General features: G+C 39.4%; 1 long non-coding RNA gene across 1 annotated transcript in view; it reads right to left on the reverse strand.

The window, feature by feature from the left end:
- Positions 1 to 26,898, reverse strand: part of LOC114012120 (uncharacterized) — a 331,272-nt gene that overhangs the window by 277,824 nt on the left and 26,550 nt on the right. Inside the window, exon 2 of the long non-coding RNA XR_003554399.2 lies at positions 19,897 to 20,038. This is a non-coding gene — a long non-coding RNA (uncharacterized LOC114012120). The remainder of the gene's footprint in view (positions 1 to 19,896; positions 20,039 to 26,898) is intronic.

Consider the following 26,898-nt stretch of genomic DNA (forward strand, 5'->3'; position numbering starts at 1 on the left):
CTTATAAGATTACCTAAATTTACAGGGAACATAGGATTGAATTAGTTTAATGTCAATGTATTGTTCTCCATCCTATGCAAGAACATGCCAACCGGAACAAATAAGTCAAATGTGATGTTTGGATTTGAGTATAGTAATTGAAGGCAAACTATGCTCGCCTCTCTAACAGCCTCCCACATTCAAAGATCCTTTACCACTGTTCTACTTTGTATTTTTACTTCGGTATTGACAAATTTTCCAAAAAGTCCCCAATAGGATGACGACAGTATTATTTATATTACATTACATATACCCACAAGGTCTTTCCCTTTATAACATCCAAGACATACTTACGCACCAAGGTAAGAAATAAAGGACAGCTGCGTATGTAAGTCAAAGAATTTCATCCTATGTAATTCAAGGTTTAGGCTGCATGCATTGTTTACTACAAGTAGATACTTCATGAACATATGTAGCTTCCATTTCTGTGTAATCTTCTACTCTCTGCTATTTATTTATTGGCACCTTCCTTTATCAGTGACTATAAACACTATACAGCACCAATGTGCCATTTTTCAAGTTTGTCCTTCAAAACTTACTTTACGCTAGAACATAGCAAGTGAAGGACTAGAAAAAGTTATGATACAGAAAGTCAAGTGAGTCACCTCTGTGTCCCTGCTTCATCATATTGCTAATTTTCCCCACAGACTTCTCAGCACCATAATACCTTTGTACCATGTTCCTTTCTCCACTTAATTTCTAGAGGAGTTCTAATACATTGTTTGACCTTAGCAAAAATTACTTCATTTGAGAGTGGAGATGGGGCCTGCTTAGGGTGATATAGGATCACGATGAAAGCAGTACGCATTGACCATAAAACAAATAGTGAATCATGACAATTTTCATTGCTTCACTTACTGTTCCATGCTTAACGTGACACATACTCAGGTCTTTTTCTTCAGTTATACAAAACTAAAAAAATGAACTTAGAAACTGTCACCATTAATCACAAAGCAGCAACGTAAGTTTTTCACATCTTTTCCTGTTCTATTGATTATTTGCATAAGCTGAGACAACATAAAAAGAGAAAGAAGTTACTAAACAAACATTACATAGTCTTCAACATGCCTGCCTTAGCAATCATACCCAAAAAGGTCATCATACTCCAAAACATCATCCTTGGTGGAGTCTGAGTTAATAGTTCCATCCTTCCAAGGAAGCTATCATAAATATTTCTTAAAACACTTGCATATACCAGAAAAGAAACAGCTTAGCAAGAGAGAAACACACATTTGTTATACTTCCTGTGATGAAAGATTTTTTTCCTTCACCTTTGTCTTCCTTGGTGCGCCAGTAACTACTACATTTAACTTCACAAGCCTTTCTAAACAAGTATGCCCTGAGTATTCCAGTCTGAATTAGCCAGTCTGAAAGACAGACATATTTCCTTAAATGGAATATGTTGCCAGACATCCCCTTTCTTTTATATTTCAGGGAACACAGATCGGGGATCTTGGCTGATGTAGCATCAGAGGAAAGAGATGGTTCCTTCAGTAGGAAGAGACCGTACCTTTTTGGCTTAAGATGCCCTAGTACAGCAGCAATGCATTCTCAACATTGTTCAAATCTTCTAACAAGCACTACTAACTCAGATCTACCAAGTCCAGTCTTCATCATAAAGACTCATAAGGATGCCTTTGAAGAGGCTTATTCCTTCAGAAAGCACCAAATGGACTGAGTTCCCATAGAAAGCTCCTAAGCAATCATATGCTTTTGTCACAGACTGGGAATATAGCCATCCTGTATTCCCCAAACTGCATCCTGCCTCACATTAAGGTATATCTATATTTTAAAAAATAAAAATAAGTCACTCCACAGCTAGATGCATTTATTTATAGCAAAGAGCAGAACTGAAGTGATTTCATACCCAATACAGACAGAATAACAGTACTACAGGGGATACATTTTCCTGGGGGTTTTGGTATCAACACACGTCTCCACATCCGTAAGCCTGGTAGTTAATGGCTTAGCTGTGATGTATCCCAGCACTTTACATCATACAAGTTTGCAATGACCCTATAAAATTACTTTCCATCCCTCTAAAGTTTCAGTGGCAAGAAATATTTCTGACATATAACCAAGGGTCTGGCAGCAGGTCTAATAATATAGTGCTAGGTTTAAAATGCTGCAGTTATCAGCCAGTCACTACAGAGCAGGTCATGCATAGCAAAGAGCTGCTTTATTAGTGTGATGGAATATGCAGCATGTATGAAATGACAGAATGCAGCTACAGAGTAAAAGCCAAAGCTGATGCAAAATATGCCATCATGGCCCAGATAATGTTCACAATAATGCTAGAGATCCATTCTAACCACTGCATGTTAGTCAACAGTAAATGTTTGAGAGATGACAGTTAGGAAGCCATCCAGGCTCAAAACCTAATTTTGTCTTCTTTCTTGGGGTGAAAAGAGGAAATGGAACTGGAAGGAAATTAATACTTTCTCTTACAAGCTGCAAAGCATAATAGACATAATATAAATAAAGATGAACTTTTCTCAGACTATTTTTCACACTAAATTAGTAAGCACACTAGTGATTTACTCCCCATCCCGCTCCCTAGGCTCCCTTGTCCTTTTTCAAAACAGACTCAAGTACTCCTCCTGACATCAGCAGCCTAGTAGCAGGCCTTTTATTATTCAAAAGGCATAAAACAGTTATTAATAAAGTGAAAGGAATGCAGCCTATTTTGGGATATAATAGAGAACGACTAGAAGCAAGGGGCCTCCTTTAATAAAAAACAACGAACAACAATTCACTGTTAGGCTACTTTGTGCAAACCAGATAGCTTACTAAAATGCATTGTATACAATGATAAGCATTTATGAGGTTATCTGCCTCTATAGACAGTTCCGGGACTTAGTACATCCTCCTGGCACTTTGCTATAGATTTCTATTATGCCTGTTACAAAACCTGCAGAAAGGATTGTAAATGTTAGATGCTGGGAGTTTTTTGTCACAATTCTCTCTGGTCTGTTGCAAGGAAAACAAAGAAAAGTACTCACATAGCTGCACAAGTTCCATTAAAAAAAAATAATAATAATAATCAATGAAACTTGAAGTTCTGTCTCACTTGATATATACTAGATCCACCAATGCCAAGTTTGTGAATCCTTATGTGTGACCTAAATGGTGGGCAACAATTTTGACTATCAAGGTATTACCAATATATCAAGGAAATATTAAAAAAACATGATCTTGTGTCTTCAGGATGAGGACACCCTACATTCAAAGGTATCCCATATTATAAATTAACTTTCATTTTGCTTAATTTAAAAATTTTATTTCAGGTTCTTATGTGATACAGAACTGTTTTCACCAGTAGCAATACAAGATGATAATTGTTGTACCCTGCTCCTCCCGGCATCAGTACACCTGAATCACTGGGCTTAGCGTACATATAAATAAAAAGACTGCAGCAGTACAGAGGCAGGGAGCAATCTTCCAAGCCAAAACTGGGGTGATCACAGAAGTGATGTTAACAGTAATCAGGAAATGCATCAGTGCCAAGGGTAGAATCATAGAACATTATCTGCAGCATCTGATGAATTTTCTTCTTCTCTGGCAGAAAAAAATATGTAAATAATAGATCTGATATACTGTGACTCTCAATGCTTGATCAGTGTATTTGGAGAATAGACACTATTTATAACTGAGGAACACACCAGACTGAAATAATTATAATTTGCAATCATAGCTGCATCTCTAAAAGCTGCAGTAAAAGAAAGTTCTACTACATTGTTGCCAGAAATTAAACCAATAAATACTGGTTATAAATGATTACTGATATTTTAAACTAAAATTATCTGTTATATTTTCTTCACTAGAGGGACATCTTAAAATGTTCTGTGTAAAAAGCATATTACAGGATGAGTCAACATGAATATAGATGTTCAGTATCATGTTAGGTCTTTAACAAATTCATGCAAGCGACTTTCTTTTTAATTTGGCACTTTTGTGGCCAATGTGCTTGCATATCTGAAAACAGCTGGAAAGACCAATAGTAACACAGAGATCTACATCTACGAAGATCTAAAAAAAGCTATAATTACTTCTAAGCAACCTTAAGGATGGTCTTTAAACTCCTGCATTTGTTGTGACAGGCTAATGGTGTACAGATTTTGTATCACCATGCAGGCAAAGTACATACAGCACACAAGCAACATCAATACAATTTGTAAATGTGGAACTCAAAAGGATTCAACAGCAGGAGCTGGTTATACACAGATATACCACCAAGTTAGGAGCCAATTTCTAGCCTTGTTTCTTTTCACATTGTCTTGAAAATGATTGCAACTATTACTCCTTTTTATATTCTCGTGAACAAGTCACTTGCTCAGCCTTCAAATTTTAATCCTTTTCTGTCTGTTGACAGTTTCATAAGCCTTCCCTTCACAGGCCCCAGTTGTTTGTTTCCCTCACTGCTCATTACAGCACCCTCAAATCTGTGTTGCTCAATTGTTTCCTCAGCCTCTTGCTGTTCTTGGAGGTGCCAGCTTCAGACAGTCTCATTAGACACCCTGCTCTTACTCAACTGCACTAACCACTCATTTATCATACAAGTGACCGCACAAGAACACTCCAAGGAGCACTCACTGTTGAATAGTCACTCAACAATCGGGACACATGAAGCTAGTAACATCACATCCTTGGCCTTAGGGTTACATTTAATACTCATTCTGCTACAGCAGCATTTACTCTGTCTGGTAACTTCAACTCAGTGTTCTGCTTACACAGGAAGGCTGGATCTAACAGAAGTAGGGCTGTCAAAAAGAGTAAATTAATTTACTGACTGGGAGAGGGGGAAATAAGCACAGATCCTAGATGTAAGAACTTCTTTCTGCTGCTTTTGTTTGATTTGCATCTCTCTATACTGCCTTTGCAGTTCACAGGGCCAGAACCAGCTCCACACACACAGTCCCAGAGCAGCTTAGAAGACATAATAGCTTGCTACACTCTTAAACTATGGCCTTATCTATAAATATCCAGTAGAAGAGTAAAAAAACTATTTATATTTAATAGGCAAGATCGGTATTGTCAAATGTAGGCTGTAATGACAGGCATCTCCATTTGCACTGAGGACTTGAAATAAACAGCCTAAATTTCTCAAGTGCTGAGAACCATCTGCTCTTATTGGCCTCAGCAGTTTCTGAAAAATAAACTGTTTAATTAGATGCTTTGGCATGGACCTGATTGGCTAGCTTTTGACACTAGAATTTTTTTTTAAAAAAAAAGTCTCTAGGGTGGAATGATCTCATCCAAAGAAAATATTGCTTCCACTCACCACTTGGCTTTCTCCACGTCCTTCATTCAGCCCTGCAATAACTATAAAATCTCAACTGTTCTTTCTCCGCTGCACACACACACGCACACACCCCGTTCTAAAATATAAATAACAGTTTACATGTTAATGACAAATAAAAGTTTTTTCCTCCAGGCAGGAAGCAGCACCAAAACACAAAATTTTGCAGTGCTCCTTGCTAGAACTATTCTACATCATGGACTGAAATATATGCAACTAAAATAACACCTCAGACTACCGTATCTTGCCAAGCTTGTCTGTATCTCAAAACGAAGGGCAATGCAGAGATATCTAAACTAGCAGAAGCACTAGTTGGAACATATATATTGTGCAGTGACGCATCATAAAGCCTTATACTACTCTACTGCACACAGGCTAAGATGTGTCATCAATCCAGGTTTACTGGCTTTAGTACTGTCTCATTGTTATGGCCACACCAATTATTATATCATACTTTGTTGCCATGGATACACATCTTTGATTCTCCTGGAAGGAATTAGCTCAGACTTGCAAAGAAACTCACAAATAAGAATGAAACTTTAAATAACAGAAAAGAAAATAGTTTTAAACATACAGTGAAATATTGTTCTTAATGATTTTGTGTAGTACTATACCTTTTATGTGCACACAGTCACAGAAAGGTAAAAATCATGAGGGTTAGTTTGGGTGGGGTTTTTTTGTTTGTTTGTTTTAAATGCTACTACCATTGTGAAGAAACTTGAGCTCTGGTTTGGAGCTTATACCTAAAAAGGTCAGAACCTGAAACACTAGCAATATACAGCATCTTTTTAATTCTATACCCTAAATGTATAAAACCCTAACCCCCACCACCACCTTTACAAGATGCCTCAACAGAAACAATCAATAGGGTGACAAAGGTGGGTTTGAATCTATGACTTTAATAAAATGGATGTAAGTGGTCTCGTATGATATGCTGTCTCCATGCTATAAGCAAGTATGCTCTGAGATACACCCCTCATTTCATATCATCTTTTGGCTCAAATGCTTGGGTTTGTTTCCAAAGGAAAGGAGTGTTGGCTGGGAGATGCGACACTGTCTGACAGGAGTTAGGATGTGACATCAGGAACAAGACAGAGCAGTGCACAGGAGAGTCCATCTGCCCTCCAACACAGACACAGCCATTCTATTACTTGGCTGTGTATGCATCGAAATCTCCCCCAGCTGGCAGACTTGAGTCAAGAGATGAAATCAGTACCAATATGGATCAAGATAAAGATGAAGAAAAGTATTTTAAGGAAGCTTTGATAATGTCAATAAGTATTCATTTTAATTCAAAATAACTTTAGTCACTCATGGGTTCTTAGAAAGAAAGCATGCTATAGAATGAAATACCTTTATGCTTGAATAAATTTATAAGGCAATGAGTCATGCCAGTATACCCAGCTTTTAAACAGGATTATTTACCAGTAGATCACAAAGTGATTAAGAAGCGGAAAAAAATATTATTGTTTTACACTTGAGAACATAGAGTCTCAAACAGGCATAATGCATTATTACCCTTGAAAACATTGCAAGCACACAACAGCTCAGAATGAGACCAAATTTCCCACGTCCATATCTAGAGCTCTTAAAACAGACGTGCTCTTTAGGTAAATAAGTATCATCAGCAGAAATACTCCCTTCTAGATGTTAAATATTAAAGAGTCTCATGTCAGAAGTGGAGATACTCAGCAACACAGCACAGCATTGAGTTCTGATACAACAAAACAAGTGTTAGTGTTAATCGTAAATGTAAACAAAACAAAACCACACCAAAAAAAAGAAAAAGCATGACTTGCAAATGCAAGGAGATAAATTTAAAAACACTTTGACACTGAATTTACAGGGAAGATGGATTTTTAAAGAGGTAATGAGGGGTGGGATTCCTCCAAAGACCAGTATACCAGTTTCCTAGAACTCCTCAGTCTGTCTTAGCCATACACAGTAAGGACTGAGAAATAAAACTTATTTTTATGTTTTAAAACCAAATACCCTATAAAAGTGGAACAATAATTTATTGATTTGCTTAGTTTTGGAACTTTGTCAAACTATAAAGCGTGAACAGTCTTTTCCCAAAGTAGCATTAACCAAAAAATAGATTGAGGTCAACCATAAGACAAGCCACACTGAACAAGGTACAACTTAAGCCAGGTGGACCTTGCCTCTGGAACACATAGCCTGATGCAGTTGTGAGAAGGCGGCTATAGTCACAGGAAAGGTCAAGCGCTACCCATAGCCTCCACACAACATGATAAAAAGCTTTCAACCCCTTGCACATCTACTACTTCTCTGCTGGAAACCAAGAGTATGGATAATGCCAGAACATTTTGGGGTGATACAACAGGATGCCTAGTGTATAATGTATCATATGCTTTGTATTCAGATATTGCTGCTGTCAAGCAGCCATACGAGGGCCCCAACTCATGAGATGATAATAGCCTTCCTTAATCCAAGTAGAAGCAACTGAAAGCAGTCATCACTGCCTGATCCAGGCTGTGCAGTGCTTATGTACTGCCTCAAGCATACAATAATGCTGGAATCGCTCAAAACAAATGCTCTGTTCTAGTTCACCACCAAGTTTTACAACTGCTCGTATGGCACAGCTGGTGGGATGATAAAGAAGAAAGACCCACAGTGATCCTGTGATCCTTTTCTGATATCCTGGGCTATCCAAAGGCAGTTTTTAGACAAATGTTCAAGCAGCCAGCTATTCTCTTTGACAATCAAACTAGACACAAAAGATCTGTGGGAAAAGCATGCTCACTCTCTTCCCCCCCAAAATATAGTTAATCCTAACAGAGCAGCTTGGTTTTGGCATTAGCAAGCTAGAATGGATATATTACTTAGAATTAATTCTTGATCACTAACAATTAAAATGACTGAATATTAAATGAAATAACACTACAGAGATGTAAAAACAATATACCTGTACTCAGCTGTATCCTACTTTATACATTCTAAACTACTGTTATCGTAACAGAACTTCTACATGTGTATTAAAAGGCTGAAAATCAATTTCCTCTTACCAGAGACATGTACTTCAAAATGAATAAGATTGCTATTTTATGTCAATAGGTACTTGCTCAATAAAATACACATCCATATTCCCCTGCAAACACTGAATACATTTTCTGCCCCCAAAAAATCCTGTCCTTCCCATCTACAGCTTGTCCTCCTGCACTTCCCTTCAAGGCAGGATTCATCCATATAAGACCTAAAACTGTGAGGAATAGTTTGAGTATTGTTTTATCAGCAGCAATATCAGCAAAAACAATCCCTTACATCTTATCATTTATTTCCACTGTAGTCCTTCCTTGTTTATAAAGGTACAACTGCTTGTGAGAGTATATTGCAAGCCATACAAGGAGATGGCTCTTGAGGTAAAAAGGCTAAAAAGGTTTTGTGGTTTTGGATGGGTTTTTTGGTGTTTTGTTGCGTTTTTTTTGTTTTGGGTTTGTTGGGGGTTTTGGGTGGGGGTTTTTTTGGGTTTTTGGGGGTGGGGGGTATATCACTTCGCTGTCCAATTCAATATTTCCCAGAATAATTACAATGACACAACCAGGGGGGTGGGGGGAGTGGAATGGGAAAAGAGGACTGTACTGGGTTTGAATGGGATACAGTTATTCTTCCTTAGAGTATCTGGTATGGTGCCATGTTTTAGATTTTTGACCAAAAACAGTGTTACACAAATCAAAAACTTTAAGGAATCTTGTATTGGTTTCTACACAATTTCAGAACATCTGATGCTAGAATCATTGTTTTCTAATGCTTTTTCTTAATTAACTGACATGCCAGTAAAAAAAAAAAAAAAAAAAAAAAAAGGTCATTCTACAGGATCACAGCCTCAGCACAAATACATTTGCAGGTAGTGAGCTGTACCCTCGACTCTTCAAAGTTTGATTCCCAGGTTTTATAAAGTGATTCAAAGCAAGAATCCAGGTTTAAGATTATACAATGCCCTGTCCATCAAAAATTCATGTGTTCAGATAGCTTTAAGTTCTTTGGTACCGGTTGTATTCTTACTGAATTTCTATCATCCTTGTGATCCTCAGCCTGTTGCTCTCAAAGATGCTTTCCTGTGGTTCTCTTCAGTAGGGAATATTGGAGAGCTCCCAGCTTAGTCCTGTTTCCATGCCCTTCCAAGCATGGCATCTCCTTAGTTTTTCCAAAGGGAAAAAAAAAAATTGTAAAGCAATGTTATTGCAGAGTTGGGTCTATTTCCTTTTTTGAAAGGATTTTTTTTTTTTTTTTATTTAACCTTTCCGGTCACCCACTTATTCCAAAGGCTCATGTTTAGTGAAGTATAAGAATACAGACAAGCAGTTTCAAGATCTCTGCTCCCTAATCCTGCAGCAAGAGGTACACTTTGGACTGGAAAACACCTCACTGATATCGTTGCTATGGCAAACTTTAATACGAGTTTAGAGACTGGGCATGCAGCCAAGAAGAAAATTGGGAGGGCTGACATGACATTTTCCCCTTTGTTCTTTTCTACAATTTGCTTTCTGCAGCTCTTCTCAAGAGCACAAGAAATGTTTCAGCCTCTATCTCCACAGGAGTTTCATTTTCTGTCCTTTCTTTTTTTGCTATAAGACAACAAAAGTCAGGGCTATTGTGACTTAGATTTTTTTCCCCTTCAATTCCCAATAAATTACATGTGTTCATAGTAAATAATTCCTACAAAGATTGTTATCACCTGTGTTGTTGATTTCCTTTTTATTGAAAGAAACCAGATGGGAAGTTAGGAACACAAACCTAATGGCTTCCTTTCAACTCCAGCTTAACTTGATAGCCAACAAGGACAACATTTTCTGAAAAAAAAAGGTACCAGTTTATTGTAAAAAGCAGATATTTTTGTTCATCATTGTAAACAGAGCTTACAAAACTCATCACTTAGAGTATCACTGCATATGTCCCATCATCTTCAGCCAGTGTTGGGCAAGGTTGGTATAATCTGATTCTATAATTGCATCCAGTTAACTGTAACTAACTGTACAATCCAATTCAAGTATGTTTTAAAGTTGCTAGTAGAAAATGTTATTGTAAAGCTATACAGATGTATTTTAATATACAACAGCATAGTGAAATACAAACCCAGTACAGGCTTATGTATATACTTCAAATACAGAGGTCAAAAGAAGATATGAAAGGACATTAAATTATCTTTGAAATGCCTCAACAGGTCTTGGGAGACCTTATTTTCTGAGCTCCACAAGTATTGGTATTGTTGAAATTGCAGGGTTAAGCTAGTTTTATGCACTCTGTTAACAGAGCACATGAGACCCCTGCAACAAATGTGTCACACATCCTGGACACAGTCCTAGCCACAGAAATTAAGTGATTAATACTATTTAGTCAAGAAATTAGATGCTGAAGAGACAGTTTATCTCCACATCTATATGAACAGGCCTCTGAAGGAATTAGACACAATACTATCCAAAAGAGAAAAGGAAAGTAATACTAAGGAGGAAGAGAGTAAAATAGGAATCATATGGTCCAGGGACAACCAGCCTCCTCCATGTGCCAGAGGTATTGACTCTGGATCCTAGATCACAGCCAGGAGAAGGACACAAAGTTCTTCACTCCATACGTGCTCTCACAGGGAAATACATCATTGACATTCTTTGAATGGGCTTGTTGAAGTATGAAGTTCAAAATTCAAGGTACCACAATCCCTACATGACCACCAGTGCAACGCACTTTGGTTTTTAGTTAACAAAGTGCTGACCTTCCTCAGTCTGCCTGACACCCACAAGGGGACCTCAGGGTTCCCTGATACAACGCATGAGTTCAGACATTGTGTAGATGGAAAGTGGTGTGTGGAACACCTGGGGCAGCGTATGGAAATCTCTTCTTATACAGAAGCCTACAGCTTCCAAGACATTTGATCTATCCAACTGTGAGACTGGTCAAGGCCATCACTCTAAAGCTGTATTCCGGCAGGCACAGAGTATATGACCACTGGCAACAGAGCAATAGAGCAGCCCTGGTCCATAGGCAGGGACAAAGGCTGTAATCCTTCACTGCTGCTGAACGCTTGATACAGTCCTGCTGAGGCCAGGTTCCTGTTCTACCTTCTAGCCCCGAGGCATCTCAGCAAAGCTCCAGCAGTCACTTGAGCACAGCCTACAGAATTCTGCACCTTCTGCATATCTGAGTCCTGTTGACATTATGCCACAATTTAAGAAAGCTTCCCTACTTCAGATATCAATGATGCTCAAGGTTAAACACATCTGAAGTCAAAGCCTCAATCTACTACAACAGAGTGCAAACCAAATTTAGCGGCTGGCAATCATAACCTGATCATACATTTTTCCAAAACAAGCATTTCCAGAAATCCCATTCTTTCAAAGATACTGAGGTTTCTGTTTTGTTCAGATTCCAAAATAAAACTTAAATTTCTTTTACAGCAATGAAATTTTGTCTCCCAATTGATTTTAAAAAATCCATTACCAAAGGAATAATTTCATGGCACACACTAAAGGTTTGAGCTGTTCCATTGTATTCTGTGCCCCCACAGTAACTAGTTGTGAGCCTAGACTTCAAAACTCTTCCATAAAAATAAGTCTGTCAGACACACCTCTTAACAGGATTTGTAGCAAACAAGTAAACCCTTTGAGAAGTGTCCTACAACTCTGAAATACTTTAAACTCATGCCCTGAACAAAATAAGATCAGGAGGAAGAAAAAAAATTGGTAGGCTGGTACACAGTAAATAAACTTCTAAAGCAGGTTTAAGGTGAACAATCCTTTGAAGCAATGAGAGCTGTCAACAGCAACATTGATTTAGGAATATATGAAATAGAAACATGAGGAACTTAATCATGAACTTTAGCTTATACACAAGAACTGGCAGTCACTAACCCCAGTTACAAGGGCAGCCATTTTTCCTGTCACATGAAAGTAATTAACCACTCAGCAGCAAAAGCACCTGGTAAGGATGCTATAAATGAGGACTAACTTATACACAGAAAGCAACTCTGACTAGAACAGTAGCACTTCAAGATTTAATAATACTTCAATAGGAATTGTAACAGTGCTCTGCTGAAATGACAGGATGTGCACTGCATAGAAAAAAGCACTATATAATCTGATGGCTTTATGAACATAATGAAAACAGCTCATAACAGTACAGAAGGGTTTACAGTGGCTGCAATCCATTTAGCCTCTGCCCAGCAAAAGGTCAATGTAATTAAGAGTTTAAAGACACACATGATGGACAAGTAGAGACCAGACTTTATATAAAAAAAGCATCTAAATCAAGAAAATAAATACTTTATTCCAGAGATAGTACCATTAATTTGTTCCTGAAAGACAGATCTATTTCCATAACAAAATGTCGTAGCAAAAGTTTGCTATGACCCTTTAACAGATGTTTCAGCCATATTAAAAACCAAGGATGTGAGGCTTTAAGATATAGTTCTGGGACATTAGACCATATTAAGAAGCTTATACACACAAAGCTACATTTGAACAGACAGCATAACCCATTCAAGAAGCTACTCTAAAAAGTCAACTCTCCACCCGTTCAAGCCCCTTTTCTAGGTTGCCAACTTGAAAATCTCACTTGTATTTTTAACATTGATTACATTGCATAGAATTAGGAAAGCACAAATAAGGTGATCACCATGAAAAAATAAGCAGCATTTAAAGGACACATTTCTAACAAAATGGCTTAGTAATGACTAGAGGCCAAGAAAAGATAACTGTTCAGGTTATAAACTCGCATAGCTAAAACTGCAAGGAAATTTTAGAGGATTCCAAACTGGCAGTGCTCTACACTGCTCAGATTCACAGTATCAATTCCTCTGCTTTTGCTATGTGCAGTAAATTCCTGCTCTGAAGTATCCGACAGGCACTCTGCCTTGGACAGTTCTTAAGCAAGGTGCATTTACAGGAGACCTGCATCTGGCCTCCTGCACGTAGCTATCAAGCACAGCATACCACACCACATCAAGTGCAGTAGCACTTGAGGACTGCTGCTGTTTTGAAAATCCCAACATAACCACTGTGTATATCCTGGAAGTATCCAAACTGTTAGGGCCCCAGATATCTAGAAACTCTAAGCAAAGCTATGCCATCTTTAAAATCTACCAAGGTAGAAAAAGCAGTCATATGACAGGAAAACCAGGTGTACAGCAACCTTAAGTTAAAAGAAAATGCATGTACTAGATTGTATTTCCATATTAGCAGTTGCAAAAGGGATGTTTCCTGGAACCTGTTAAACTCAAATCTCGTGGTATTTAAACAATATGGGAGCATACAACTTGCAGCCACACAATGTTCAGCACAGGCACTACCCTGATTTGCACTTCTGGGCATGGCAAGAGTCCACACGCTCAGGGACAGTGGTGTCACCAGCCCAGCAAGCCCTTTAAGGTGCAGCACAGAAGGCTCAGAAGTGAAGCTTGCTCTTCTTAGTCCTTCAGGATTGCATGTGTCACCAATCCAGGAAAGCAGTAGCTTGAGTGAGGACAAATCTGAAGCTTCTGATAAGCACACGAGAGAGCAAGTTTCAGCCAAAAAAAACATTGAGACTGCCAAGTGATTACAAGAACTAATATCCAGTAGGAATTTTCTAAAAAATACTAAAGCTATTGAAAAGGTTAGACTGCCTAAATGTAATCCTTACTTGGTAGAAATCTACATAGCTTCACTGAACTCAACACAAGCACAGTGATTTTTCACTGGCTGAAGATCTAAATGCAACTTGGACACAAGCAGGCAAGTTCTGTAAAATTTCATAGGAATTAGGCACACAGATTCCTGCAGAAATTCATCTACAAACCCCTAGAGATGGATAATGACTAAATCTCTACATAGGATTTTTGATCTATCCTCAGGCAGAAACAGTTTTCTCAAATGCCTTACTGTTACGTTACAAAAGAAAAAAGAAATAGAAGAGAATAGAAAAAAAGAAAATAATAAAAACTACAAAGTCAGGCCTGCTTCATAAAAAGGTCTTAGCAACCCCACAAGGCAAGCAGAAATAACTTATATTCCTCAGGGCTAGATTCATAAACTCTGCCTTGCTATCCAACAAGAAAAATGAGAACTCAAAATGCAGCTAGGTGACTAAATACAGCCTTTTCACATAAGTGTGCAGACAGTGTTTAGGTCTATATAATATATAGAAAACAATTAAAAAAATATGATTTTATGATGGATCCTATATCCTCCCCTACTTCCAAAATGCTGACTAAAATCACTGTCCACTGAATAACATTTAATAAAATGTTTACACAGCAGTAACAAACTATATGACAAGTACAGCGTTTTACAGAACAGGTACATTAGATGCCATTTGTACATATAGTTCAGCTTTTCTTGCCTAAATATAGATGTTTAAGTGAAAAATGTGCCCAGCTTCTTGGGCTCGTTTGCTTCAGTGTACGAACCCGCTGAAAGACAACATAAATGAACCTTTGTACCTTGAGCGGACAAGTAGCTGTAGTGGGGTAACACTTAAACACATTTTAAACCCCATAACACGCAACACAAGTGTATGGATCAATACCAGCAATATTTAATGTACAGAGCAGTTTGTGTCTGTTGTAGATAGCACTGTATGTACGCAGGATAGATTTCAGCACATTATTCCTTGAGGTGAACATGCATCCACGTTTTCAGGAATAGCTACGTACATTTAAGATTATCAGAATGATGGCCCAACAACTGCGGCCAGTGGGAATTCACCATCAGTTTCTGCAGTAAAGAAAGTGCATGCAGGATTTTGATTGCTATTTTTAGACTTGCCCTTTGCTTTTCACCCAAGGCAGTACTGTACCATACTTGGCCAGTGTTGCATTGCTACATACATACATACGATGCTACAGCATAACAATACTTACGGTAGCACAACTCAGCTTTACACCATCATTAATGCAAAAAAGGTTAAGAGTTCTGTTAAACTCCTCACCTTCACACCAGTGGAAAGTAATGGAAACAGAACTGCATCAATGGGTTTTGTTTCTAAACAACTTTCTGAAACAGCATAAACTACATAAATTGTAGTTTAGGGACTGCTTGTGTCAACTACCTGAATAGCTGTTACTAACAGATGCTTTATGACAAAGTTTTCAAGAAGTCTTAGGAAAGCAGAAGAAACAGAATAAAAATTCTCAATGCAGAAATCACAATTCTCATTAAGCAAGGGGTGAATCTTTGTCTAACACTACTTGTCACAGTTTTAAAGACTATTACAACACGAAATCTATTTAAGCTGCTCTAACTTATCATCCTAGTGTTTACCAGCTACTGCTCCCTATTTATTTACAGGACCCCATTCTACAATACTCAAATCACCAATCCTACCATCTAACTACGAAGCTTTCCTGACTTCAGACAGTGAAAACAGGATTTAGTTGTCTGAATACAGGCATGTAGCATCATTTTGGACAATCAAAGTAATCTCAGGCACATAAAGTTATTTTTGCATAGTATGTTACACTAGCCACTGAGTGCAGCATGCCCTGGAACTTGGGGAAGAGTCTCTGGTAATATATTTATCACTATTTTTCTGCTTTTTGGTACAAAGCTATAAATAAAAGGACTCTGAACCGTACAGAAAGCTGCCATTACCAAATGTGCAATAATCAGTTTTACAATCCACTTCAGATTTCACAGGAAAGATCTACACCATAGGGCAGATTAGATTTGACAATCTGAGACTGATCTAAGCAGCGGAAGAAACTGAACTAAAGTCAAAACTGAAGCACAGGTACAAGAATTTTAAGAATTCTGTAGGTTAAATTCTTAGTAAGAAACATATGGGTCTCCATATCCTGCAACTGTTGATGATTATGAAATATCTGCCAGCTGCCATAATCAAGGAAACCAACTCAACTAAATAATGCCACAGTAAAAGAATGATTGTCTGCTAAAGCGTTTTTAACTTCAGGTAGTATCTGACCAGATTAGCAACAACTGTTTTGGAATCAGCTAACACCAAACAGGTAACAAGTGACTTCATTTAATGCAAAAAAAAAAAAATTAGTTCAATTTTAAGAAAGAAAAATATTTCACCTTGCAGGAAGAGTGAAGCATTGGAAAACTGGTGTTACAGAGGCGATAGAATCCCTTTACATGGGAGACTATGAGCATTTTAGATGAACAAGTATCAGAGATAGTTTGGACCGGGATTTCTTAATTTACAGCTCACAGGACCCACATGATTTGCAAAGCAATTTAGCCTGCTAGCATATCAAGCTACCAAACTGCCATAGGAAAAAACAGCTTTAAACACCACTTTTCCCCCGCCAGCCCCAAAACTGCCCTTCTCAGGAGTCACATAATAGTGTAGGTTTCAATGAAAACTAAAAGAAAAGCAATATTCAGTTCTCTTTAAAGATTAGTGTATTCCTAATTTTCATTTGGTACAGTACAGTATGACAGGCACATGCTGGATCACACCACTTGTGAAAACAGTAACACTCCCTGAATTTTACAGAGCTTTCAAGCATGCATGAGTATTGCTAGCACAATGTGAAGTTTGAGATAGGACATAAAATTAAGACACTTTTAGAAATACCATTTCTGTTCCTTACTGTGATGATTTGACCCTGGCTGAATGCCAGGTGCCCACCAAAACCACTCTATCACTCCCCTCCTCAACTGGACAGGAGAGAGATAAATATAACAAAAGGCTCATAGGTTGAGATAAGGACAGGGAGATCACTCAACAATTACAGTCACTGGCAAAACAGACTGGACATGGGGAAATTAGTTTAATTTGTTACCATTCAAATGAGAAAAACGCCTTCCCCCCACCCCTCCCTTCTTCACAGACTCAATTCCCAATTGTTCTACCGCCTCCCCCTAAGCAGTGCAAGGGAACGGGAAATAGAGGTTACAGTCAGTTCATCACACATTATTTGTGCCACCCCTTCCTCCTCAAACTCTTCCACTGCTCCAGCATGGGGTCCTTCCCATGGGAGACAGTTCTCCACTAACTTCTCCAATGCGAGTCCTTCCCACAGGCTGCAGTTCTTCACAAACTGCTCCAACATCGGTATCTTCCATGGGATGCAGTCCTTCAAGAACAGAATGCTCAAGCATGGGTCCCCCATGGGTCTACAAGTCCTACCAGCAAAACCATTTCAGCACAGGCTTCCCACAGGTCACAGGCTTCTTCCGACAACCACCTGCTCTGATGTGGGGTCATCCACAAGCTGCAGGTGGGGATCTGCTCCACTATTAACCTCCACAGGCTGCAGGGACATAGCCTGCCTCACCATGGTCATCACCAAAGGCTGCAGAGTAGTCTCTGCTCCAGCACCTGGAGCACCTCCTCACCCTCCTGCTTCACTGACCTTGGTTACTCTCACATGGTCTCACTCCTTTCTTCTGCTGCAATTGTGTTGCGCAGATTTATATTTTTTTTTATCCTTAATATGCTATCACAGAGGTACTACCACCTTTGCAGATTGGCTCAGCCTTGGCCAGTGGCGAGTCCGTCTTGGAGCCAGCTTACGTTGGCTCCATGGCACATGGGGAAAGCTTCTAGCATCTTCTCACAGCAGCCACCCCTGTAGCCCCCTCTGCTACCAAGACATTGCCATACAAGCATGCTACCCTCACCATGAATGCAGAGAAAATTACACCACTTATCCAGCCATAGTTTCAAACGATGACATTGCAAAATACATTTATGGGGTTTTGCCAAACAATAAATCTTTACTACATTTCATCAAAATGATGGATATTCACCTATCAGAACTACCTAGATTGCATGTAGAACTACCTAGGTAGCATGGGGGGTTTGGGGTGGGGGAAGACAGGACAACACACAATCACACCACTGTGAAAAGCAAAAGTTTCAAATACTGAAGCACTGAAAATTAGTAACCACATTTACAAGTCCAATCCTATACTACTTACCTGACCAATCATACTTAATGAAAAAAACAGCTGAGTCAGGCACTCAGTTCCTGCACAAACAGCAGTCTAAAAGTTACCTGTTATAAGATCTATTCTGTAGTGACCATGGTGTTAAAAGATTTACAGAAGCTGGGACTGGTTGGCAAATGGTACATTAACTAAAAATGCTTTCTTCATTAATATTCATAAAATAATTTGAACAGCTTTATTCTCCATTAAATAACAACCCTCATAATAAAAATCTTTTTTCCCCATCATTCACAGCAAAACGAGACACGGTGTTTCAGTGCTATTCTCAATAGGCAGTCATTGCTACACTGAATAGATGACACACACTTTCACATTTAGAGAAAGGCTATTAGTGGACAAGCTATTGAGAGACCTCTTGACATCAGTAACTAAAAATACAGCCACACTCTGGCTTTCCATTTGCTTCCCGTTTCTTTTTGACCTATTCAATATGTGAGAAAACACCGTAAAACTTTCAGTGAGACTTTCCAAGTTGTTCAAAGATTTATTATCATACAGAATAGAATGCTATTTTATTCAGGTATTTGTATCCTTTTAATTAAAAGGCATGATTTTACAGTGCTAGAAAAGCTTATCCTTGGAGTCACAGAAACAACCTACCTAGCAAACGTGTTTGCAGGTTATGGGAAATGTCAGCAAAAATGCTGAATGAGCATTGAGAACAACAATGGGTGCTGAAAACAGGAAAGTTATTTGTGTTTATTTTTCATGAAATTATTTTAGTGACAAAAATCCCCTGTTGTTGAAAATGAACAGCTAAGAAGTCAGTAGTCACACCATCAGAGCAGCACAAATCCTCTGGCTTATGATACTACTATGGCCTTGAAAACAGCCTACCCACAGCCGAAAGCAGCTACCCACTGATTCTGCAATAGACAAGTGGATAAGCTATTGTTACCGGGTTTTGTCTAAACTAACTTGAGCCAGTAATGTTTCTTTTTTTTTTTTTTAGTTTAGAAAAAGGAAATTCTCTATACAAGGGACTTGTTTCTTCACAACTTTCCACAGAAATCAGGCTCCTACATAAAGGTTCCATAGAAGAGATTTTTAAAGAGGAAAACATTTCACAGGCAATGTCTCCTTACAAAATGCTTCCTCCTTCTTGTACAAACAAACCAAACAAGCATAATATCCTCTCTGAGAGAAACGGCAGAAACCAGCATGCCCTTCCTCCTTGACAGCACATGCAAGCACCAACACAGTCCTTGAAAGTACTTCAATGACAACCGCATACATCAAAAAGAAACAAAGTGACATCTCTTCTACAAATTGTGTAGTACACATTCTGCATGCTGTGCCCAATTGTAGAAACACATAAAACCAAGGGTCACTTTCTAGCATCACAGCTGACTTCGCTATGATTCAAAGAGCTTACTAAGGTCAAAGGCAGGGGGGTTAGGGGGGCAGGTATTGGCGGAGTGGTGGTGTAAGAGTCTGCATAAATCTCAGTGTAATTCTTACTGAATTATATGTGGACAATTCTTCAGGCAGACCATGTACTACAGTACAGTCTCTCAAACTGCTCTCAGAGTATACTAAATTCTCTGCTTATAAAATTACCATAGACTATCAGCTATGACGGTTTAGACCCACATTTACCACCATATAGTGCTCTGCATACTACTACAACTAACTTCAGTGTGTATGTACCTCTAGGCTGGCTGCCACTCCACAGCCATGTTGACACAGGTGGGAGAAATCCATTTGCAATTGTTCATACTCACAGTCATCATCTCAACGCTGCAGCACTCGTGTTCAATTGGAGTCAGGCTGAAACTTGGCCTTCCTTACCCTGTGGGATTAAAAAGAAAAGCCTGTCAGAAAAATATCAAGAGAAGGACACATACCAAGCTACTACTAATGGAGTGGTTGAAAGGGGTCACAAAAAGGAGCTCCTGCAGATCAGGACACATCTGAACCGAAGGACACTTGCAAGACAGCCAAAAACAAATCAAAACAAGACAGACTTCTGGCAACAATGAAGCTACTTGTCAATATTACAGGGCACGGACAGAATCCTCTCACAACTGAGAGGCACAGCACTTAAGTCAATGAGGATACAGACTCGAAAACTGATGCGGGATGGGGAGGAAGTTCTCAACTGCTACTCCAGTTCTGCTACACACAAGAGCCAGAGGCAGCCTGAAGTCTGGGAAACATTGTGTTGAGTGCACTTTGTTGAGACAGGTTCCGCTGCACATTGGGGTGGGGGCATTTCATAGCACTGCACCCTACCACATTATGAAGCACAGGCCACAGCACTTCATCCTAGCATTTTAACAAGTGTATTTCATAGCATTTTAACACAATATTTCGGGTTGCACTATACATTAACAGGCAGGAGAGACCTTTGGAAGAACATAATATAGCAGTGATTTGCATTCACATGAGAATTCACAAAAGCAGAGAGGTATCAGCATGGCAGGAACAAGGGGCCAAGAACACTTACCCCCTCCTGTTCAAAGCATTTCTTGCAGAACTATATTTTACCATATTTGCCAAAGACATAAAACAGAAATTTAAGAAATGGAGTTTTATAATGGTGGTAACATTACAAGGCAGAACTGCCCTGCCATTTGCTCTAGACTAGACAGCTATGCTTTTTCTGCACCTCAGGGGAACTAGTCTGGCGAATTACTGCAAATCTATTTATTTTTGTGCTCTTTTTTGACAGTTAAACAAACATTCTTCCAGCTTCCAGGGCACAAAAAAAAAAAAGATAATAAATCCTTCAGAATAGGTACCTACACTATTATCAACTCTGTTAATGCATACTGAGCCCTTCCCACCCTTGTTCTCCCATTTAACAAGCCCCCTCACATCCCTGCTACCCATCTCAGTGCCAGACTTCCCTGAACAGCCACGCACAAGCATATGCAGGCACACCATATGAAGACACAAGGGGTAAATTTAATTTCAAATACAAATTGATAGAAAAGAGATACTAGAAAACAAAGTCTCCAGTTTCAACACTGGGAAAAGTCCATAAGAATAGTAGTTTAAATACAAGATTTTTTTTTTTAATCTATGATGGAAATTCGAAAGCATAACAACCATCTGCTGTTTTCAGTTCTCTTGCAGACCCTGTATTGAATGATGCTATGTTTTGCCTTCCAGAGCTTCAAAAATTGTGCAGGGATCTGCACGGGAAGCTGAGGTGGGGAGGGAAGAAATGAGGCTGAAGATGGCCCCAAAGTCTAAGGGCCAGACAGCTCAGCAAGGGAGAATCCTTAGACCTGCCAAGAAGGCAGTCAAGTGACTCAGCAGGACCCCACCACAGCCACACAGCAATCAGCCTGACTACTCAACAGCTCACTGCAGAGAGCTTTACTGTGAGCCAGGACTCAGTGGAAAATAACAGTAATAAGGAACATGTGAACAAAAAGGCCACTTGGCTTGAGACCATGGTCTAGGCAGAGTGATTCTACTTCTCCAAGAGCAGCATGCTGCAGCACACCAATACTGGAAGTGGCCAGCCCAGCAAGTTTCTAACTCCTGCAAGCCTGAGCCCCTGGCACTGCTCAAAGCATCTCTGGTGTCTTGAGCCATGCGTTGGTACTGCCACAGCTGTCCTAGATTCTCTGCAGAAGACCAAGCTGAAAGCCAGTTATGCAGTAACTTCAAGACCAAAACATAAATGCAACTTTTTTTCCAAGCACCAGGCTATTCCCAAACTGTGTAACTAGAAATGAATGCCTGTACTAATTTCTGACTTCCATCATTTTTAGTGATTTGACTCAAACATTTGCACTTTTACCCCAAAGCATTCACAAAAGTTGTAGTAATTCCATTCAATAAGACTAAAGAACAGACACTAATAACTTTAGTGCACTTGTGTAGGTACATATACATATATGTACATATCTGTACTTGTGAGAAGGTACCAATATTTCATACAAGTTGCACAAAAATCAGACTTCCCAAAATGGGGCTGAAGTTATCAAATACAAAACAAAACATGGAAATTCATTAAAAAATATTTGCAGATCATTCCGTAATATCATCCTTGACATTTCATTAACCATTCCTGATATTCTGTGGAAACATTGAAAAGGAAAAATACTCAATATCCATTAAAATTCTAGTTAAGACAACACAAACAAGCAAGCTATTTTTTCTGAAATATTTCATAAAGTTTATGAAAAGTGTCCATTAAGAACTCACGAGATTACATCCCTGTTATCTTTGTAACTTCAATAATATTTTGTTACAATATAAATGAAATATTAAAAATTTGAAGTGAAAAGACTAGTCAATGCACAGACAAGCTTTTCACGCAGAAAAAAGTTGCAGAAAATAGCTAACAATACTTGAAAATATAATTTTCATATGTAACAACAATGTTTATGGTTTCATAAGAATATTTGAGAAATATTATTCCAAAATGCTTTCATAAAACATTCCTTATGTTTTCATTAAGAAACTTCATAAAGTATTAAAAAAATACATACCGTAGCCACAACTCCAGAAGTCACTAGAATTGGCTCCTGTGCTCATGGTAAATGCCCTCAGTCACTATAGATTTTTACAAGGCTGTCTCAGCATCTGCTCACAGAGCCTTAGCCTTTCCAGGCCTTAGTCCCCTAATTCTTGTCACAGGCCAAATCCATCCTTCCCCAAGCCCCCAGCACCCATTATTCTTCAGCAGCTTAGTCACACATTTTCTTCCTACGATCCAAATCGGCAGCAAGCAGCTAAGACTAGTGATGGATTAGATGGTCAGAGTCTCCCAGAATAACAAGGCCACAACCAAGATGCATACCCATGGCAGCCAGGGCAACAAAGCCATAAACAAGACAATGCAGGACGCCAGCATCACGAGCTTTCCTTGACAAAGAAACAGGCCTTTGATCAAGGAGGACTTTCCTTTCAGTGCTCAAGAGCTGGAGCTTCCCCAACTATCACAATGCAACAGGGAATAGGTTGCTAAACCCCAAATAGCCTGCAACATTTGCATGAGCAGCGAGGCTCCCTCATGAGACTGACCACGAGTCAGCCACCCATCGCAGCCATGGGCTGAGGCAGGTCTCAGGGTGGTGCCATTCCCCTGCACCAAACACTTCTGGGCAGCCTCAAGTCATTCACCTCTGGGACAAGTTGTCAGACATCTTGTGCCAAGTGCCTGTGGCGAGGCAGGGGCAGCGAGGGGCTGCAGCCCCTGTGAGGGGAGGCTGGGGCTGCCCCGCACCGGGCACAGCCGGTTCCAGCCGGTTCCGCACCCACCTCAGAGCGGAGCGCGCCTGCGCCCCTCAGCCAAACCGGTAGTGCCTCTGTCTGAGTGTGCTTAAGAAAGGGCAAAACGCCACAAAGGCGGTGAGATGTGAGGTAAAAAGTGTTAGAAACAGCCCTGTAATCACAAAGGTCAGAGAGGAGAGGAGAGGAGAGAAGAAGGTGCTCCAGGCACCAGAGCAGGTGTTCCTCTGCAGCCCTCAGAGTACCCCACAGTGGAGCAGGTGGAGATGCCCTGAAGGAATCTGCAGCCCATAAAAAACCCACACAGGAGCAGGGAGAAGTGAGGAGGGAGCAGCAGAGAGCTATTATTTCCAAGCACCAGGATATTCCTGAACTGTGTAACTAAATGTGAACGCCTGTTCTATCAGACTGACTATCCCCCCCATCACTCTCTGCATTTTAATTTCCTGTATTTCTCACCATCTGAATCTACTTTAATTGGCAATAAATTAGTATTTCCCAAAGTGAATCTGTTTTTCCCATGATGGTAATTGGTAAATGATCTGGTCTTTATCTCAGCCTACATACTTTTTCATCCTACTTTCTCACCTTGTCCTGTTGACTAGGAGTGAGTGAGCAGCTGGGTGGGCATTTGGTTGCAGTACAAGGTCAACCCACCAGACATCTGTAGCAAACCATCTTGATGAACTGACATTCCACAAGCACCACCAGTTTGCAGTAGATCTGCAGAGCTAAACAATTGCTGAAAAATCCTCCAACACTATATGATACTTGTTTCATGAATCCAGACACAACACCATAATGAGGAGGACAGCTGGATAACACTGTCCTCCCATCCCAAGCTCCTGTTGTTGTGGTGGGACAACTGCCAGGGCTGCTACAAAAATTGTTATGCAGCATTTGCAAAGAGATTGCCTTGCAAAGCCATAGGCATCTCTCAGTGGAATTTCAAGTACACATCTGCAAACCTCTGTATCTGCCTGTATTTACCTCATCCAGTCTTGCATTGCACCATTTCAGTCACACTGAAAGCAGGACCAGCAAGTCAATCAAAAAGATAGAGCTATTCCTCAGGGGATAACAAAGGAGGAATCATACAAATTTATTATATTCCTGCATATGCAAATACAACGGCTTGCAGGTGGCTTCTACTCCATATGGGAGAGCATAGCATAACCCACAGAGATAAGACACCAATTAAGAATGCCAAAAACTTAATACAGGAAGCCCTACTATCTGAAAAGAAATACTGACTTTAGTATGGCTGGGGTTTGTTTCTGGCCATGTGTATTCTCATTTGTCTGCACAAGCCACAAGAATTCAGAATGAAACAGGCTGTCAAGTTCCAGCAGCTTTGAAAGCCCACACTTCACTCATGCATGGACAATGCATGGAGCTGTAGTCAGGGTGCTGAGCCAAATTTTCTGCATCTGGGGGGTAGTTCTGGCTGAAATTACTTATCAAATTAGAATGTTAGGCCAACAAAACAAGGATTCTTAAAAAATAAATATTTAAAAATGTATCTGTAGCTCTAACTTCATACGTATGTAGAATCACAGTGTGCAAGTGGACCTCAAGAAATAATCAACTATACCTACATCATTCCTGGCAAATACCTGTCTAATCCAACCTAAAAAAAAAAACTTCAACAAAGAAGATCCACCACCTTTTCACAGGTGGTAAGTTTCCTCTCTACTTGGAGAGAAACAGACCTCTGAACAGAAGTCAGACAATTAAAAAGCGATATAGTAAGACAGACAGTGAACACATGTAAATACTCATTGTACAAATAAAGAAAAGCAATTAGAGTGATCACTGAAAAGCCCTCACACAAGGGGAGCTATCCTGACACAAAGATGCTTTACTAGTCAGTTCAGCTAAGCCTTGAACCTAATTTATACTTGCACTTGTTCCTGTGATATTCATATTCTGCCCACTGACCCTTTCCTAAACTTTACTCTTTCATCGAAAGTACTAGAAAGTCTTACTCAACCCAGTCACCACCACCTCAGCCATGAGCAAAGACAGCTTGGTTGCCTCACTTGATGTCATTCTCATTTATCTTTGTGTTCCCATCTGCCCTCAGAGAAGCTCATGGGGCAGCCCCCAGCAAGTTGCTCAATCTTTCCTCTTCCCTATGCCAACATTTTAAAGGTTCTCTTTGATCTTAGCTGCAAGTCTAGGACAACTAAACCTCACCAGACTAGTAGAAGCTACAAATCACAGTTTTTTTCATTATTTTATTGTCCTCAAGGACCCTTAGCATTTTCTTGCTTATCTCTTCTCATAGCCACTCTTTCGGCTCTAGTTAGTTTTTAGTTCCACCCCTGTTCAGTTTAAATCTGAACTCTGTCAGTAAGTCACATGGGTAAACATAAGTGCACTTGCTTTAAACAAAATACACACAACTCACTGTCATTCTTTAGTCACAGAGGTCTTTCCTAACTAAATTAATATATCTTTCAACATCTTTATAATAAATCAAATTAAAGCACTTCACCCAAATACATTCTGATTGTCGCAGCACAAACAAACTAGTAGGCTGCAACAAGGCTTTTACCATCGGTCAGATTCTACTGTCAGTGCTGTTTCTCCTGCTCCAAAGATCAGGCCACACTCCTCCTTCCCCATCCAACCACCTCACCCACAATCCTCAGGGCTATTTAACCACTTAGCAGGAACGCGCTACAGCTGCACATCATCCATGTCAATCAACCCACAGCCTTCGAGGCGAGGTCACAGCTGCATGTTATCAACGCTAATCAACCCACTGCCTTCATTCCTCTACATCTGATTTTATAGCCAAATCATATTTCTGTTGCAGATGCTTTGCTTAGGTAAATTTGTCTTAAATTTAGTTTGCACTACAGTTATGAAATCATGCAGTAGCATTTTTTTCTTATGCTGCTCTAGGTATTAAACCAAGGAGACTAGATGGATAAAGACATATTTCAGCCTCCAGTGGTTTGATTTATATTTGGATACATTATTATTTTTAGCTGTATAGAGTCATGAGTTGTAAGTATTCTGAAAATCAAATTAGAAACAGATAGTAGCTTTAGGAAAAACTACAAGAAACTTTTTGCTCTTATATGAGAAATAAAATACCCTAAATCCAACACAGCTACCAAACTGGCACAAGCTTTAAAACTATGGGATTTATAGAACTTTTTTTTTACTGCTAAATTTTTTACAGTTTTAAAATGCAGACATAGCAGGAAGAAAATTTTCTCATATCCTGCTGCTGTCATTTGCAATTTATGCATACTAAATGCTTCTTTATGCTCCTGAAATAAAAAGAAATAAAGAATCATTTTCCTGAGGTCTTGATTTCTAATAAATGTGGTTTTATATGCATATGAACTAGCTAAGTAGTTGGAGATATTAGGTCTTCACAGATAAAGGCAGGAGCCTGGACAAGCTGGATAGGGGAACTGGGGACTATAGCAGGGCCCATCC

Source organism: Falco peregrinus, chromosome 10, assembly GCF_023634155.1.
Source record: "Falco peregrinus isolate bFalPer1 chromosome 10, bFalPer1.pri, whole genome shotgun sequence".
In the NCBI taxonomy this organism is placed as follows: domain Eukaryota; kingdom Metazoa; phylum Chordata; class Aves; order Falconiformes; family Falconidae; genus Falco; species Falco peregrinus.